The sequence below is a fragment of the Ochotona curzoniae genome, unplaced genomic scaffold (assembly GCF_017591425.1).
Source record: "Ochotona curzoniae isolate NIBS_2020 unplaced genomic scaffold, NIBS_Ocur_1.0 contig_3819, whole genome shotgun sequence".
NCBI classification, from domain to species: Eukaryota; Metazoa; Chordata; class Mammalia; order Lagomorpha; family Ochotonidae; genus Ochotona; species Ochotona curzoniae.
This window is the reverse complement of record NW_024466004.1, coordinates 5,316,717-5,334,339: the sequence shown is the minus strand read 5'-3', so window position 1 is coordinate 5,334,339 and position 17,623 is coordinate 5,316,717. Positions and strand designations below refer to the sequence as shown.

The window sequence follows — 17,623 nt, the reverse complement described above, 5'->3', positions numbered from 1 at the left end:
GATGATTCACTCCCCAAGTGAGCGCAACGGCCAATGCTATGCCGATCCGAAGCCAGGAGCCTCTTCCGGGTCTCCCACTCGGGTGCAGGGTCCCAAGGCTTTGGGCCGTCTTCGACTGCCTTCCCGGGCCACAAGCAGGGAGCTGGAAGGGAAGCAGGGCTGCTGGGATAGAACCGGCACCCATATGGGATCCTGGGCATGCAAGGCGAGGACCTTAACCACTTGCGCCACCGCGCCGGGCCCAAACAATACTATTTTATATTGTATCTTATTTAAGAAGATGAGAATTTTAAGATGCAGCAATGATCCTGAAAATGATCTCATGCATGATTCATGTAGAAAGTCTAGGTCCACACTGAGGAGACTCTCACCAGGGCACCTAGCTAGTGAAGAAACAGGATGGGGACTGGAGCCTCCAGATTCTCAACCACTGCTTTAGCTACTTTATTATGTTACCTTTTTGTTTTCACCTTTTTTTCAGTGTTATGTGAATTGGCTTACAATTGCTCAATGACAAACATTAAAATTTAAAATTTGCAGTTTATTCCTAACATCACATTATCCACATATCAGCACTTGCCTGGATACAAATATATTTTCATTTACTTAGTGATTGTGTATTTATAAAGCATCTAGAAGAACACATGGAACATAAGAAATGTTCTACTATGTTCTTGTTTATGATAATGATCAGAGATTAAGGAATAAAGACAGATTAAGAATTAGCTCATAGGGGCTGGCACAATGGCTCAACGCCCAAATCCTCGCCTTGAAAACACCAGGATTTCAAATGGGTGCTGGTTCATTTCCTGGCTGCTCTACTTCTAGCTCCCTGCTTTTGGCATGGGAAAGCAGTTGAGAACAGCCCAAAGCCTTAGGACCATGCACACACATGGGAGATCCAGAAGAAGCTCCTGGCTCCTTGCTTCGGATTGGTTCAGCTCCTGCCAGTGCAGCCACTTGGGGACTAAACCAGGAGATGGGAGGTCTTTCTGTTTCTCCTTTCTGTGAATTTGCCTTTCCAATAAAAAAAAATCTTTAAGAATTAGTTCATACTGATGAAAGACACCATGTCCTACTAAGTGGTATTCATTCATACAGAATTTAGTAGGGTCCTGCTCAGTATGGCTCTAAGAGAGAGAGGGAGAGAGAGAGAGCAGTAGGTTCATGAATGCTATTGGAAAGCACACAGAGGAAGCTGTCTTTGCTTCAGCACTAGTTGTCTACCCCCTACGGGGGTAATTAATCCCTGGAGAAGTAGATCTTGTCCTTGCTGATCCCATTCCCTTTCCAAAAAGATTTATTTATTTACTTTACTTTAAATGTAGAGTTAGAGAGAGAGAGAGAGAGAGAGAGAGAGAGAGAGAGACAGAAAGACAGAGAGAGAACACTTCCATCTGCTGGTTCAGACCCCAAATGGTTTCAGTAGTCAGGGCTGGGCCAGACTGAAGCCAGGGGCTTCCTCCGGGTCTCCTACCTGTGCTGGGGCCCAAGCACTTGGGCCATCAACTGCTACTTTCCTGGGCACATTAACAGGGAACTGGATCAGAAGTAGAGCATCCAGGACTTGAACTGGTGCCATGTGGGATGCCAGCATTGCACGCAGAGGTTTAACCCTCTCTGCCCATTCCGACATCTTGAATGAGTTAAGAAAATACTCTGATCCGTCTCATCTGGATCACCACCAGAGGGGAAAAGCTGGGCCATTTTCTTTATGCATACTCTCAGACAGTTGTTTCATAATGTTTCAAGTAACTCCTTTTGTGATGCTTACCAGTCACATTTGGCCATTTTACAAACTTGTGTAGATCTTTCAAATGTCTAATAATAGTATCACAAAGAGCTGAAACCTAAAGAGGTCCAATTCTGACAGTACTGATTGTGTCTAGTTCTTGCATAGTTTGCTCATTTTACCTGAGTGAAGTCTTTTTTTTTTTTTCCTATACTTCGTTTTTTTTTTTTCTGTAATAATCAAGCTGCTTTGTGATAATGAGACCCTCCTCAACAGACATAGCCTTGGGAAGACTCCATAACATCGCTGCTTCTCATTTTGCAGATGGAAACTGGGGCTGCAGGAGTTAGACTGCTTGCCCCAGGTCACGCAACTATTAGTGACAGTTAGGTCCAGCCTGACTTAGAAAGAAATGTCACTTATTTACACCACATTTGACAAGTGCAGTTATCAAATTGACATAGGTCCAGATTTTCAAGCAAGTCTACATTTCTGAGTTATTTAAAAAGCATACCAAGTACCTAACCTTAGAGTTTATCTTTTCGACTCAATGGCAGCAAATGCCAAAAAATATAAATGAAAAATCACTGTCAACCCCTGAAAATTCTTTATTATTCACAGTCTGTAAAAAAGCATGTTTTGGATTACAACCTAGCTGTCAGAATGTAATTTGTCAGCATAGAATGAGCTTACCAGGATAAAAAGAACACACCAATCATTTTTTTTAAGAAAACGAGGTTCCCAATTTCCCATTTACACAGAGAAATCCAGAAGTCACCATGGTAACTAGAAAAACATTTGCAAAACAAAGTCTAAATATGTGGGACACAAAGTGGAGTGCGCTTGCCTTTGGTGTTCTTTAAGCATAGCCAACATTTTAAGGAAAAGTTATTAAGAGGCGCTTCATCCCCTTCTTATTTATTCAGAACTCTTAAATAATTTCTGTAATCCTACCAATGTTTTGAATAAAACCCGATTACGTCCTTAGGGTAAATTATTTTTTGGAAGTTGAATCGCTGGGCCAAAGAGAGAAAATATTGTAAAAACTGAACTGTGAATGACCTAGCATCAAAACCCACCAGAATGGAGAAGAACTGGATATCTTTTTGTCCTTTAGTTGAAGTGCTTCTGTCAAATGATAAAACCTAACTGAACCAGACATTGTCGTATTTGCTTATCAGACAGTGTACAGTCCCATTCCTGGAATTCTCTATCCCTACCTTGAAGGTTCTGACCTGCCCTACCTGTGTTCAAGTTTGATTAGAGGGATCCCACGTTAAAATACTCTGTTTTGGAGGTCCCATTTCTGGTCAGTGGACGCACGATTTCTACAGTGGAGCCAAAGTAAAATGCATTTGAGGATTTTAAATTTGCTAAAGCTAATGCTGGGCATACTTGAGGTTTACTCTTCAGAAGGCTGATTGAACAGATCCATATTCTGTACCCTTGTCATCAGCACACACATCCAAAGTCCTACCAATATGTTAGGTTCAAACACAAACAAAGCCGACTTGTGTCAGTGTACATGTCTTGTTTTGTTCATGGCTTCTATTTGTTTATTCTGTTGGAATGTGAGGTAGGCTTTATTGACTTGTTGGCTCTGTGAGGGCTATAGTTTTTTTGTTATATATCTGACTGAGCCTAGAAGTAGAACCAGATGTATAGTCCCCACTCAGGAAATAATTATTGAATTAATGAACACTAGAGATAATGTTTTTATTTTTGTTACATATTTAGCAAATATTTTCTCTTTTTATATACTTTCTTTTGTTTTTTTTTAATATAAGTCAAGTTTTTTTATCTTATGGTATTCTCTTTGAGGTCATTTGCTTAGAATTACAAAGGTTCATTGATGAATAATTCTAATGATTTGAAAGTGATTTGTTGTTTTGTATTGAAATTCGGTGCTCAGTGGCATCTACCCCATTGTTCCCGTAGTGATCTGGGGCAGGGAAAGGACTGGTCATCATTAGGTTAGAATAGGTTTGTTGATTTTAAAATTATAAGTTGATAAATTAGAGTTGTGTATATTTATGGGGTAAAAAATGATGTTATAGTTTATGACGCGAATGCTGAATACTTACTTCATACTAATTAACATCTTCACCATTTAAAATACTTGGCGTTTTTGTTGTTGTTGTTGAGAAATGGATCTTTTAAGAGGTTTATGGAGCATAAAGATTTTACCAGAATTTTGAAAAAGGCTATGCCAAATTATTAAATCAGATTTAATTTTTAGCCCTCTCTCTAAAAATACTCTGCACTGGTAGGTATGCTGTTTAAATGTTCAAGTTAAAGAGTCCTAAGGCTGCTCACAGTCAAAAGTTAGGCTAACATTTATGGTATGAGGCCCCCACTAAATATATATGGGAAGGTTCTATTCTGTAATACCTTAAAATGTAGACTGTAGTTTCTTCAGAAGTAATTAAGTTAAAATTAAGTCATCAGGGCAGACCCTAATCCAAAAGATTCGAGTATTTATAACTGGGGGGGAGGGAACTTGGAGAAAAGCTGGGAGGATATATAGGGAAGATGCTGTGTGAACATGAAAACACTCAGTTTCATGTACTGGAATAGTTCCCTGACCCCCAACCCAACCAGAGCCCTCAGAAGGAAGCAGCTCTGCCAACTCTTGCCTTTTCGGCTTATTGCCTTCAGAACTGTGAGATAAGACACTTCTGTAGTTAAATCTGACCATTTTATAGTACTGTGTTATAGCAGCCCAAGCAAATTGATAGCCAGGTGATCTCATAAGTAACTTTTCATGCAATGGCATCTGGCAGAGCTCTTGACCTTGGAGGATTCAGGAGCAATAACATGTTATTTCTAGTATTCAGTGTTGCCTGTGAAAGCGCTTGGAGGGGGACCTTTGATGAGCAGAGTGCTCTGTACTCGTGCTGGGAAAGCCTGCTGCTGAGTGTCATGCTTTTTTTTCCATCTGGTTTCCTCCCAAAAGTGAACCAGCAGCTAACTTCCTCCAGTACATGTTGGTCTTTTCTGGAGTTTTCACCATCATCCCCCTTCACAGCCTGTTAGTGCTGAGGGGCTGGGGCTTTGGAGAGCTCCATCATGACTCCCGACTCCACCTCTTGCCAAGTTTGGACAAGTCACTGAGCCAGTCTCTTCTGCATTTTCTGACCTGCAAAATAGGTATTGGATAATTGCCTTTCAAGGGAAAAATATGAATGAAATGACCTTTGACAAGATCCTAGAGATCTCAGCTGGCAGCAATTTCTTTGTCTTGTTCATTTCTGTTCTCTCGTTACCTGGCAGCCAGTAGGTGATTGGTCATTAATTAATTGTTTGTTGAACTGATGGGACAAGGAGACCCAGTAATTTCAGGCTATAAGATGTGTAGTCTTGGGCCTTAAACTGAAATGAATTTTATAGTATACTGTACCTATTGGGGAGTACAGAGAGTTACACACTTCAACTCTTTAAAAAAAAGAAAATCAAACTGGCAATAGTCCAGACCTTTTGGAAGAGGTAACTTTCCAAATAATCAACCTACCAATAAACTTTATGGAAGCTCAAAATCGTTTTCCCAAGAGCTATTAAGCAGTCTTTATATCTAATTCTTTGCTAAAAATAAAGAACATACTAGATTCATCTAGGTTATACTGATATACTCTGTAAGCTCTCAGGCTTTGCACATTCACAAACTTTTGGAGTGAGTTGTCTGACCTTGTAGAGGTTTGAGTGGCATTCATGGGTTAATGCTGGAGTTACACAAATGGCTGTCTGGGGACACATTGTCTACTAACATGAGGATAGCACAGGAAGAAAAGAGCAGCTTCACTGTGTTAACACTGCTCTAAGCGCTGATCCCTTGGTGTGGTGTGAGTGGAAAGGAGGGGCGTTTCAGTTACAGTTTGTGTTCTAAAACTATGCTGCGCTGGGCAATTAGAAGAATGCTGACTGAGACAATCTTATAGCTTTTTTATTTGCAAGATATATTTGTTGTATATAATTAGCAAACTTATCTCAGAATTTGTATGCTTGGGAAAAGAAAAATACACAGCAGTTACAAAACATAGTGACCCTGGGCTTTCTAGGATAAGGATAGAATTCATCTATTAAAAGGTCCCAGTAGGTGCTAGAAGCCTTGGCAAAAGATGAGTCAACACTTATGTCCTCTTAAGCAATAGGTGTGTCTAAAAGGTAAAAGAGGAAATAAACTAAATTTTCTAGCACTTTCTAGATGCTGGGCATTTCTTTCCACTTCTCACATTTTACTTTTGAGCCATAGGAGAAATATCCAGTGTATTTGAAATAGTACTTCTGTGTTACAACACAGTTTTCATTCTGTTCCATTCTAACCCAGTTTAGTGGTTTTACACGGATCGTGAGTTTTGCATTCTGAAACAGTGATTAAAGTGGTCTGGGAATAGCCATTATTACATATCTGTGATGTGCCTATTCTGTACACATGGTTGGGACAGCACAGTCTTTTGGGCTGTGAAAATTTAGTCACAGAATTCCTTCCAATCTTTAAAAAATCTCATCTGTGGCTAAATGTTGCAGTAAAAAGTCACTTCTATTCCCTGATATTGGAATCCAGCAACAACAGCAACAGAAAATGAAAAATAGAGGGGAAGGAAAAGCCATCTTTTCAGTGAAACAAGGAAATAGCCATAACCTCAAGCCATGAGGACACCTGCCAAATACTGTGAAATCTGAATTATGATGAGGGAGGGTGCTGAGAGCCAGCACATATGTCCTCCAACCTCAGGCAGGATCGAGTTTCCGTTAAAGAAAGGGTCACCATTCTCAGACGCAAATCCAATGATCTCTTGGTTAGGGTGATGAGATCTAAAAGCATAGGCAAGAGTAGAAGAAGAATCTGGGACTATTTTATGGATATTCATGCTATACTTTAGAGAGTGGATCTAAAGAAGAACCCTTAAACATAGGCCCTTTTTATTGTCAGTGGTTTAGGCTTATGCCAAGAAAGATGTCCTTTAGTAGGGTTCAGGGACTTGGTAATTGAAGACATTCATGCAAAATCTTGAGAAAAGCTTATGCTCTTAAAGTGAAGCATATAACAAATGTAATATGAAAATATTCCCCTCACCTGTGCCCTAGACTTCTCTTTAAGAAGAGGTGAATTTGTTCAAGGATTACATTATCAGAAAGCAAACAGACCAAGGCCTATCCTTACATATAGCCTCGATGCCAAGGCTAAAAGAAGCATATATTTGAAGGGTTGACCACAGCAGGGAGCAGAGGACATGTTCTTTATAATCTTAAGTGTGTTACCTAAATGCAATCTTTGCTTTAAAACACTGGCTCAAGACTGTAGGTTTTGTTTTGTTTTGTTTTGTTTTGTTTTAATCATTATGAGAGAAGAAAAGCAAACATGAAGAATATGGACAAGAGAAATTAAAGAGAAAAAAGCCATTAAAAGAGATGAACATACCATTAGAAGTGAAAAAGAAGGAGGAACAAGAAAAGAAATTGGAGGTCAAAGTGAGGACGAGACAGTGGAGGAAGAAATGTGGCTGAAAAATGACCAAGAATGTAAACATCATGAGAGAAGCTGACACTTAGAAGAGAGATCAACTTAGGCATACTTAGGAGACTGACACAAGAATAAAGTAAAAAAAAAAAAAAGACAATGGGGAAAATTGAATTAGAGAGAAAGAGGAAAGTTTCCTAAAAGTTAGAATCATCTGAATCTGCAGATGAGAAAGGACATACCAGGTCAAAGGAAAAAGCTGAAAGAACTCAACTCTGAGACTAATGCCATCTGCCACTAAATTCCAAAACTAAATAAAGAGCCCTAGGGCAACAGTCAGAAAATACAACTATGAATGAAAATAAAATAGATTGTTCTGAGACTTTTCCATAGCACCACTCAGTGCCAGAAAACACTGCAACTTCTAGAATAAGCTCTTAAGTTCTAAAGCAAGGATGATGCATGTCTTAATAATTGTCTACTCAGCCAAATGGTCAGTATGTCTTCAGAAAACAATAGCAAGAGGTCAATATTTTTAAAGCATGTATAAATTCAAGAGGTAAGCACACAGATACTGTGTAAAACTTGTTTGATAATGAAACTTAACCAAGAGGTAATCAAAGAACTCGGAGAGAAACGTTGGTCACAGCACAATGGGAATCATTAAATCCCTTCAAATGTATGCCTAGAAGTCATCAGTGTGCAATAGATTCTCTGTAAGAAATTTCAGTTAGGAAAGGGGGAAGATGTATATGAAAACTCACTTCCTTATATATCATAATAAGAAACAAATAGGTATAATTTACATAGCATACACATTCATATTTTAATAATTATGTCGGGGACAGCACCATGGCTCAACAGTTTAATCCAGCTGCTCTATTTCCCATCCAGCTCTGCTTATTGCCTAGGAAAGCAATGAAGGAAAGCCCAGGTCCTTGGAACCCTACACCTACATAGGAGACCTAGAAGAGGTTCCTGGCTCCTTGCTTTGGATTGGCACAGCTTTGGCTGTCATGGCTTTTTGGGGAATGAAAAATAGACAAAAGATCTTTTTCTCTGTCTCTCTTTCTCTGTATAAATCTGCCTTTCTAATTAAAATAAATAAATCCTTAAAAAAATTAAATAATTGTGTCAACTATATAATCTAGAAAGCAAAATCCCTTAAGTGCTTTCTGTGTTTTTCTTATTTTTCACTGTTTTATTTTGTTTGTTTGAAAGAGCCTTTGTGCCATTTGGGAAATGAACAACTGGATGGAAAACATTTCTCTCCTCTCCTATCTTCATCTCCTCTCTCTCCTTTCCTTTACACTGTTACTTGGGAGGGACCCAAGTACCTGAGCCATCACTTGCTGCCTCCTAAAGTGTCTATTAGTATGGAACTGAATCAGAAGTAGAGTTGGAACTCGCAGCCAGGCGCTCTGATATGGGTTGTAGGCATATGTGGGATATGGAATATATAACCACTATACATAACCACTATACCAAATGCTTGGGGAAGGGGGTGTCAATGTGTTTCTTCCTAACTCAATCTTCCCAGCTGGATGCCAGCTTATAAATGTCTTGGAAAATGCTGTCTTTGAGACTTAGCATCGTGTGATACAGAGCAAAGCGGGGATAGGGTGGGAGCAGGAAATAAATGGGAAGGTTTAGACATCTGGAAATACCCTGATTAAAACTATTTCTGAGATCATAACTTAGATACATTGTGGTGTGTCTCATCTTGCAAATCAAAAATACACTCTTCTCAGTAGCCTAGTGGTTAAAGTCCTCACTTGCATGTGCCAGGATCCCATATGGGCACTGGTTTCTGTCCCAGCTGCCCCTTCTAGCTCCCTGCTTGTGGCCTGGGAAAGCAGTAGAGGACAGCCCAAAGCCTTGGGATCCTGCACCCATTGGGGAGAACCAGAAGAATCTCCTGGTTCCTGGCTTTGGATTGACTCAGCTTTGGCCATTGTGACCACTTGAGGAGCAAATGAGCAGATGGAAGATCTTTCTGTTTCTCCTTCTCTTGTAAATCTTCATTTCCAATAAAATAAATAAATATTTTTAAAAACACTTTCTGGAAGAAACTGGTATAAAGTCAATTTTGGCCGTTAGGGTGCTTTTTAGCCCATGTAAATATCAACAAATAAGGTTATTATATTTTGGGTAATGCTATTTCAAGTCTTGTCAATTCCGATAGCATAAGATCTTCATAGCCACATAGAGAACTGTAGCATCTTAAAAAATATGGAGAAATGTCATTGAACTGTGCAGTGGAGCAAAATAACACACCTGGCATCCAACATCTGTTCTTCCAGAGTCCTTCCCTCAGTAACCCCACTGTGACAGACTTTGTCTCCAAATTCATGTTTGCTTCTGGTCTGGAAGTCCAAACTCAAGCACCGGGAGATATTACAATCCAGTTTAATGGGATACATTTCTTTCATGGGAATAAAAGTATGAAAATATCTATCCAGATTCTGCTTGGTATATTATCACTATCAGTATTCTAGTTGTCAATGCGCAAGAGAGTAAAGCAGTAAACTCATTTTAAAAGATGAAAAATGGATGTGCTAGGCCACTGTGCTTTCTTTCTACCACGGGGGACTGAATGTAAACTTTTTGCACTCAAGAAAGAAAAATGAAGGCAGGAAAGAGGTGGTGTTTAGTTTCACTTGTTCAGAGAGCAGACCTTCAACTGGTGAGGATATGATATTCGTCCAGGGTGACAGTAGAATAGAATTCCAACTGGAGGTTAGTACAGTGCCTTCTCACTTGCCACATGTGTTGCCACTTTTCAGACTTAGATTTGGGTATATAAATGTGTTGGGATTTGATTTATTTTTAAAGATTTATTTATTTTTATTGGAAAGGTGGATATACATAGAGGAGGAGGAGAAATAGAGAGGAAGATCTTCCTTCCGATAGTTCACTCCTCAAGTGGCCGCAATGGCTTGAGCTGAGCCAATCCGAAGCCGGGAGTCAGGAGCTCTTCCTGGTCTCCCACGTGGGAGAGGGTCCCAACGATTTGGGCCACTAGCAGGGAGCTGGATGGGAAGCAGGGCTGGCAGGATTAGAACTGGCAACCATATGGGATCCTGGGGTGCGCAAGGTGAGGACCTTAACCACTGCATCACAGTGCCAGGCCAGGGTTGATTTTTGAAATCCTGGAAAAATGAAGCACAGGGAAGCTATCTTCTGGATCTTGACATTCAACAACATCATCATTGACTCTGACATTCTGTTTTTCAAAAAGCATATTAACTCAGCCAATCAGTCTTTGAGGATGTGAAAATTGAAAGCCATCAAATGGCTTACAAACTAGTTCAGAGGATATATGATAAAAGTGGATTTATTAAACTGTCCTTATTAGAAATGTGAATTATAATGGCCAGAACTTTCTCATTAAATGTTCCAGATTGCCCCTAAAGTTTATTTTTTAAAGTTTTAAATGAAATCAGCATGCCTAATCTATTTTTTTTCTCCCACAAAACCACTTAGACAATATGCTGGATAAGAAAAAGACCTAGGGTCCTGTCACTGGATAAAATTGCCTTGGTATCTTTTGTAAAAGGCAAGTAACTGATGAAAAGAAAAAGCTGAAAGGAAAGAGAAGTTCAGGACCCTTATTTCTGATAGAGGGCTCTCCAGATGGATACGCAATTGCTCAGTAGTGTGATCTGACGCAACCCTGGGTTGTCTAAAAAGTTGTGAGCTAGACCTCTGCCTTTGGTCAGGCTTCAGTCTGCAGGCTGAGGTGGAGTACTTCAGAGGCACCGTGGGTCTCTTCATCCAATCTGTTTACTATGGCAGGCTCCAGATTAAGAAATCAGTTAATCAATGGCGATAAATAGTTAATCCTTAGTAGTTTAGGGTGAGATTTAACCCACAAGGCTGATATGGCAGCTTAGAAAGCATTTTGGAAACCCCCTGGAGTTTATGTTTTCAGACATGGATTTGTAACAAAGAAGCAGAGGGAACAGATCAAGTAGGTGGTCAGTTAGAAGGGCCATCAACCAAGGTGGCATTGACATGGAGAACCAGAGTATGTTCTGTGGTTTTGCTGCTGTTGTACTCAGGTCATTTGTTTTACAGAGTCTGAGGAACGCACATTACCATGTTCCATTCAACCTAAAAAAAAGTTTTCCATCGCCTGTTGTAAAGTACTAGAAATTCTCATTAATTTATTTCACTCCCAAAATAGCAGAGTAACAAGGAAAAAAATGATTTTGCTATATGGAAATAGAATAACTGTTTTAAGTTATGACAAGAAGTAAGTGAGCACTCAAAGAATCCTAGAAAAACAGTAGTGTAATATGAAAGGTTATTTGAGTCATTGAAAGCTGTATTAATTATCTGCAATCATTTTTGGAAGGGATTGGAAACACATGAGTTTAAAAACAGAAAAAAATCAACTTAAAAAATAGTGTATTGTTGGAAACACTAAAAGAACATATTTCACTTATAGAATCTTTCCTCCCAAACCTTAAAAATGTCCATATACACACATGAACACAGAAAATATTCATCCTTCTTCTTTTCAAATGCAGCTTTCAACCCAGGAGTGTCTTCTACTCTGTTGAAAATCAGGTTTGTTCGATGAAATAATTGTTTACTGAGGGCTGGTAGCTGAGCTAGGGCCAGTAAAGAGTTCAAGAGCAGAAGGTTAAAGAGAGAAGGGGCTTTTGCACTGTCCCCCAGTCTTCAAGGCAGGCATTGGGTTTTCTTGGAGCTTAATTCTGTATCATGTAAAAGTGCTCTACAATAGCAGTTTCAAACACAGTTCCCACAATCATGCTGCAGGTTTAAGCCCTGCTGCTCAGGACATTTTGGAGCCACTGTTGTGTGTTAGGATAATTTCTGAGTCATCTTTCACAGATATACCACACTCTGTTTACAAAACACAAAATCAGCTGGCCATCAAACACTCATTGGCAACAGGCAGGATCATACCAGACACTTCCCTAGCCTCTGAAGCAAATCATTCATGGCAATGTCATGATTTTGCTAATGATAAACACTTGGGCGTTTATATGGGTCAGCCTATCCTCTGGATTGTTCCAGGATTTGGATATCAGTGATAGAGACTACGATTTGCAGAAATGTTAAATGTCCTTTCTGAATTCCATAGCTCAAGCCAGCTGGGAGTGGTCCAAGGAAGTTCATGACAATAGTTGAATTTTGAGTATGTCCATCGGGGGAGGAGAGGTGACAGACAAGAGCACATTCTAGGCAAGAGCAAAGGTAATTGAAGATGTAGAAGGTAGTGGTTTGGAGCTCTGCAATCGGACACAACAAGGAAAAACCCAAAGCAGGTAGAGAGACTTAAGTCTTCCCAGCTGTTTCAAATAGTTCTAATTTTTAGACTCAAGTGAACTTTACACCATGGACTTACAAGGCTTGCTGATGGACTCTCGGAATGATTTGGAGAGCTGTTTTTAGAAATTACAAAATGAACGTAGAGATGCCAGAAAGTGAGAAATGAGAAAAAGTCAACAATTAAAAAAAGAGAGAAACAAACCCATTTTTAGAACTTCTATGATCTGCTAGGGTTTCCATGATGACCAAGACACAGTTGCTGCTCTCATGGTACTCAAAGTCTAGGTAAAAGCCTTCATAAAGGAGGTGACCTTTTCAAATGGGTGGGCCTTCAGTGAAAAGGAAACTTGCTCTATACTGGAGATAAGATGGAAGAAGAAGGATTTTCTAAGAAGGAAACCAAATTCAGAAAATGGAAAGAATGTTTTTGATGCCAAACCTTGGGGAAAAAAAGAGAGAGGAGAGAAGAGGAGAGGAGAGGAGAGGAGAGGAGAGGAGAGAAGAGGAGAAGGGAGGAGAGGGGAGGAGGGGAGGGCAGGCGGGGGGAGGGGAGGGGAGGGGAGGGAGGAGAGGAGAGGAGAGGAGAGGAGAGGAGAGGAGGAGAGGAGGGAGAGGAGAGGAGAGGAGAGGAGAGGAGAGGAGAGGAGAGGAGAGGAGAGGAGAGGAGAGGAGAGGAGAGGAGAGGAGAGGAGAGGAGAGGAGAGGAGAAGAGCCAACATTGTGGCATAGCACGTAGAGCAACTGCCTGAAATGCCAGCATCTCTAATGGCTTCAAGTCCCAGCTGCTCCACTTCCAATCTAGTTCCCTACTAGTGGCCTGGTGAAAGCAATGAAAAATGGTCCAAGTACTTGGGCCCCTTACAAGAGCTCCTTACTCTTGGCTTTGGTCTGTTTGAACTCTAACTATTGCAGCTATTTGTGGTGTGAACCAGCAGACAGAAAATAAATGTCTCTCTCTTCCCTCCTCTCTATCACTCTGATTTTCAAATAAATAAATCTTACTAGAAAAATAAAGTGATGAAGGATTATTATTGAATAATGGAGCCTGGCACGGTGGCCTAGCGGCTAAAGTCCTCACCTGGATCCCAAATGGATGCTGATTCATGTCCTGCAGCCCCGCTTCCCATCCAGCTCCCTGCTTGTGGCCTGAGAACACAGTCAAGTATGGTCCAAAACTTTGGGACCCTGCACCCACGTGGGAGATCTGGAAGAGGCTCCTGACTCCTAGCTTCGGATTAGCTCAGCTCTGGCTGCTGCAGTCACTTGGGGAGTGAATCAATGAACAGAAGATCTTCCTCTCTGTCTCTCCTCCTCTCTGTATATATCTGAATTTCCAATAAAAATAAACAAATCTTTTTAAAAAATGGCTGGTAGCCACTAAAAAAGAGTCAACATTGATTCATCTTAAATTAATTTTACTCATTTTTCTGATAGTATTACAAAAATTGACACATAGAATTTAATTTAGATAATAAAGTCTCAAAAATAGCCTTTTGGATATAACGAGAAATTGAAGGAATCTGAAAGACTGAAGCCAATTGGAAAATATTCACAAGTATTATCCAGCGGGACCAAGAGCAGAGGTGGTCTCCCTGGAATGTTGCTGTTCTGCCCAACTCTACAGAAGACTTCCATTTGTAGATATGACGATGCTGAAAAACCAAATATCCCAAAGATGGTAATGTTGAGGTAATAACAAGGCAAATGCAGTAACTCAGATGAGAGGTGACATGGAGTAGAGGTACAGAGTAGTGTAAATCCAACAAGAGGAGGATGAAGTGAATTTCCATCCATGGGGAGGGAACGTGATGTGGTTGTTTTGGGAAATATCATGTTCAAGATGCTGACAAGGTATTTGGGGGTAAATTATTAGTTTAGTTGTTGGATAGTCTACTCTGATGTACAGAGAACCTGAGCAGGAAATAAAGCCATGGGAGGCTTCTGAGCAGAGTGAATGTCAACATCATTAATCTGTTCATTTACAATTCACAGACCACTCAGTTGGGATGTAACAAAATTGCGGTGGGCCTAGAGTGAAGGCTCAGTGACTAAATGCTCACCCTGCAAGTTCCAGGATCCCATAGGATTATGCCAATTCATGTCTTGGCTGCTGTACTTCCAATCCAGCTCCCTGCTTATCACCTGAGAAAGCAGTCAAGGATGGCCCAAAGCCATGGGACTCTGCACCTGTGTGGGAGACCCAAAAGAAGTTCCTAGCTCCTTGCTTCATATCAACTCAGCTTAGCCATTGTGGACATTTGGGGAGTGAACCAGTAAATGGAGGATCTTTCTATCCTCTCTGTAAATTTGATCTGCCTTCCCAATAAAAATAAATAAATAAAACAAAACAACTGCAGCAAAGCAGCTGTTACAGTTGCATGTCAGGGGACTTGCCTAAGCTTTTGATGCTAGCAAATGATAGAAGCAGATTTGATACCAGAGCACTGATACAGAAATTAGAAGACTTTTTAAATGTGCTGGCTTTTGTTGTTGTTGTTGTTGTTGTTGTGTTTTGCTTTTATTTGTTTTGTTTTGTTTTTATGATACTAGGATCCTAGACAGTGAGGATTGAAGCTGTAGGTGACTGTCCAAGGAGAAGTAGTATGATGACCATAGCTTAGACACACCTATTTCAGAGACTGGAGGGAAGAAGGCACCTTAAAGGAAAAGAAGGAGAGCTGCTGGAAAGGAGAGCCCGTCCGTGAAGCGTGTTTTCAGAGCACGGAGAACTTCCAGGACAAGGGAGTGCCTGGCCCTGGCAGATGTTACCTGAAGGTTTGGGATGCTCAGTGCCCCGGGGGGTGGGAGGGAAGTCTTCCTTTACTGTAGGCTGTGCTTCTCTCTCACATCACGTTTACTGTTATTTCACACATTTCGGCTTTAGCCCCTGATTAGATTATAAGTTCCTCAAGAGCAAGTTTGAGTCTTCCCTTCTTATCTGCACTGCCTAGGCCGTGCTGATGGTCTGATAAGAAATGTGAATGCTCTCAGCACACAGATGATGAATCATCCCTGGACTGCTTCCAGAGGCACAGTCCATGGTGCCAGAAACACATTTAAAATGTGTGTTTCCATTTGAATGACTATGATGAAACGTTTGGTGCCATCTGTTCCAAGGCAGTCTCAGAAACATTCTAACACACTTTTACCTTTAAAAGGACAAACATTGGGGCCTGCCCAAGAGACAAGAAGAACAGACACCGGTACATCCAACCACACTTAAACAGCTGCACATTGAGAATGTTTTTGAGGCTTACGAAATTTTTATCTGGGAGAACACCGACCACTACTTCATGCCGAAAATATTTATGAGACAGCACAAAGCTAGTCATGCACTCCTGCAGCACTTTAATTACCGACTCCAGATATAGAACTTGAGTTTTTGTGTAGAATCTCGTATTCCTTTGAAATGGGTACATTTTTCCAATATGTGTTAGTGATCCACGTTTTCTTGTGGTTTCATGAGATCAGGATTGAAGCTGAAGACAGCTCCCCAGAGCAGTCTCCATGTTATTCATTTATGTCAGTTGTTAATTTGTCTGTTGCTGCAGTACTTGAGGATTTATTGTTGTGTGAATATAAGAGTGAAATGAAACCCATGTTTAAGTTCTGCAAATAACTTACAGTCACTTCCAAAACACCTCAACTTAGATTCTAAATTTGACTTTGCGGTTTTACATGCACAGTTATTTGCTGATCCACTTTAGCACGCAAAATCACACACTGCCTAGCTTTGGATATAGTTACTGTGGCAGAAAGTAATGGGTCGAATTTTCAGCCTGTTTAACTCACTAGCTACATCATCATCACCCAAGCCATGCCAGCATTCTGACATCTGTGTATTTGCAAGCTGGTGTCAATCAATGATGGTGTGTATCAAGAATTTATATGTAAAGAAAGAATTTCTGGCTGAAATAGCATCCAGATACGTTATCCCTGACTGAATGCATGTGTATCCATATTGAAATTCGTTGGTTAAATCCCATTTCTCACAGGTGGAACCCTGAATGTATTTATTCATATAAATATTCATTTTGAGTTTCTTTAGAGTTTCATTGTTTGAGAAGACGATACTGCTAGCTCATCACTTACATCTTGGCTCAGGTTCAGTTCTTTCTTGCAACTAACTAAATAAATAAATAAAAACAAAAAAGGACGGAGAATAATGTGACCGATTCTCATGGTTTTACAACCCCCAACTTTGATTCTGTTGATTACAAAATAAAATAAGAGTATTGCGGGTAAAGCAGAAGTACCTAGATTGGCTATTTACTTCCATCCCTCACAATGGGAACCACTGTCAATAATTTGTAGACCCTTCTTTGATCTGGCTGCTCCACTTCCCACCCAGCTCCCCTGTTTGTGCTGGGGAGGTAGAGGAGGAGGTAGAGGAGGATGGGGAGGTAGAGGAGGATAGCCCAAATTTTTGGGACCCTGAACCCACATGGGAGACCCAGGAGAGACTCCTGGCTTTGGGTCAGCTCAACTCCAGCCATTGCAGTCACAGTGAGTGAACCAATGGATGAAGGATCTTTCTCACTGTGAATCTGTCTTTCCAATAAAAGTGGGTGAATCTTTATAAAAAAAAATCCACTTTTTTATTATTATGTTTACATAGTTGATTAGGGTGGGAAGGGACAAGAATTAGGGGAAAGTGAATGAGACTATTGTTTCCGCATTTTCTTTTTCTTCTTCCTGTATGGAGTGAGGGAGGAGACAGGGGGCGAAGCCACATCCAACCTCCTAACTGCCTCAGTATTAGGGGAGGGGGAACAGACACCCGATGTCCAAAACACTTTTACTAACCTAAGTTATAGCTCCATGAACAATTAATTATAGTGCTTTATTTAAAAAAATATGCTATATAAATTCTGTCATAACATTCATATCATTCCTCAACTTGCTATTTTGCTCGCATTCTATTTTAGAAATCTATCCATGCTAATCTATCCAAAAATTGCCTCATTTTAACTTCCCTATAGTTTGGATTATCTCAATTTATTAGTTTTTTGCTATCACCAGACGTCCAGTTGAGTTGTACAGCCTACAGCAACTTCCTGCTGTTCCAGATAGCATGGCAGTAAATGTCCTTGTGCATGTCTCACAGTGGTGCACCTGCCCAAGCGTTC

At 40.4% G+C, this 17,623-nt stretch overlaps 1 protein-coding gene across 1 annotated transcript in view; it reads left to right on the top strand.

The window, feature by feature from the left end:
• The window catches only part of KIF6 (kinesin family member 6), a 361,582-nt gene that overhangs the window by 101,515 nt on the left and 242,444 nt on the right, over window positions 1-17,623 (top strand). The gene's annotated exons all lie outside the window — the stretch shown is intronic.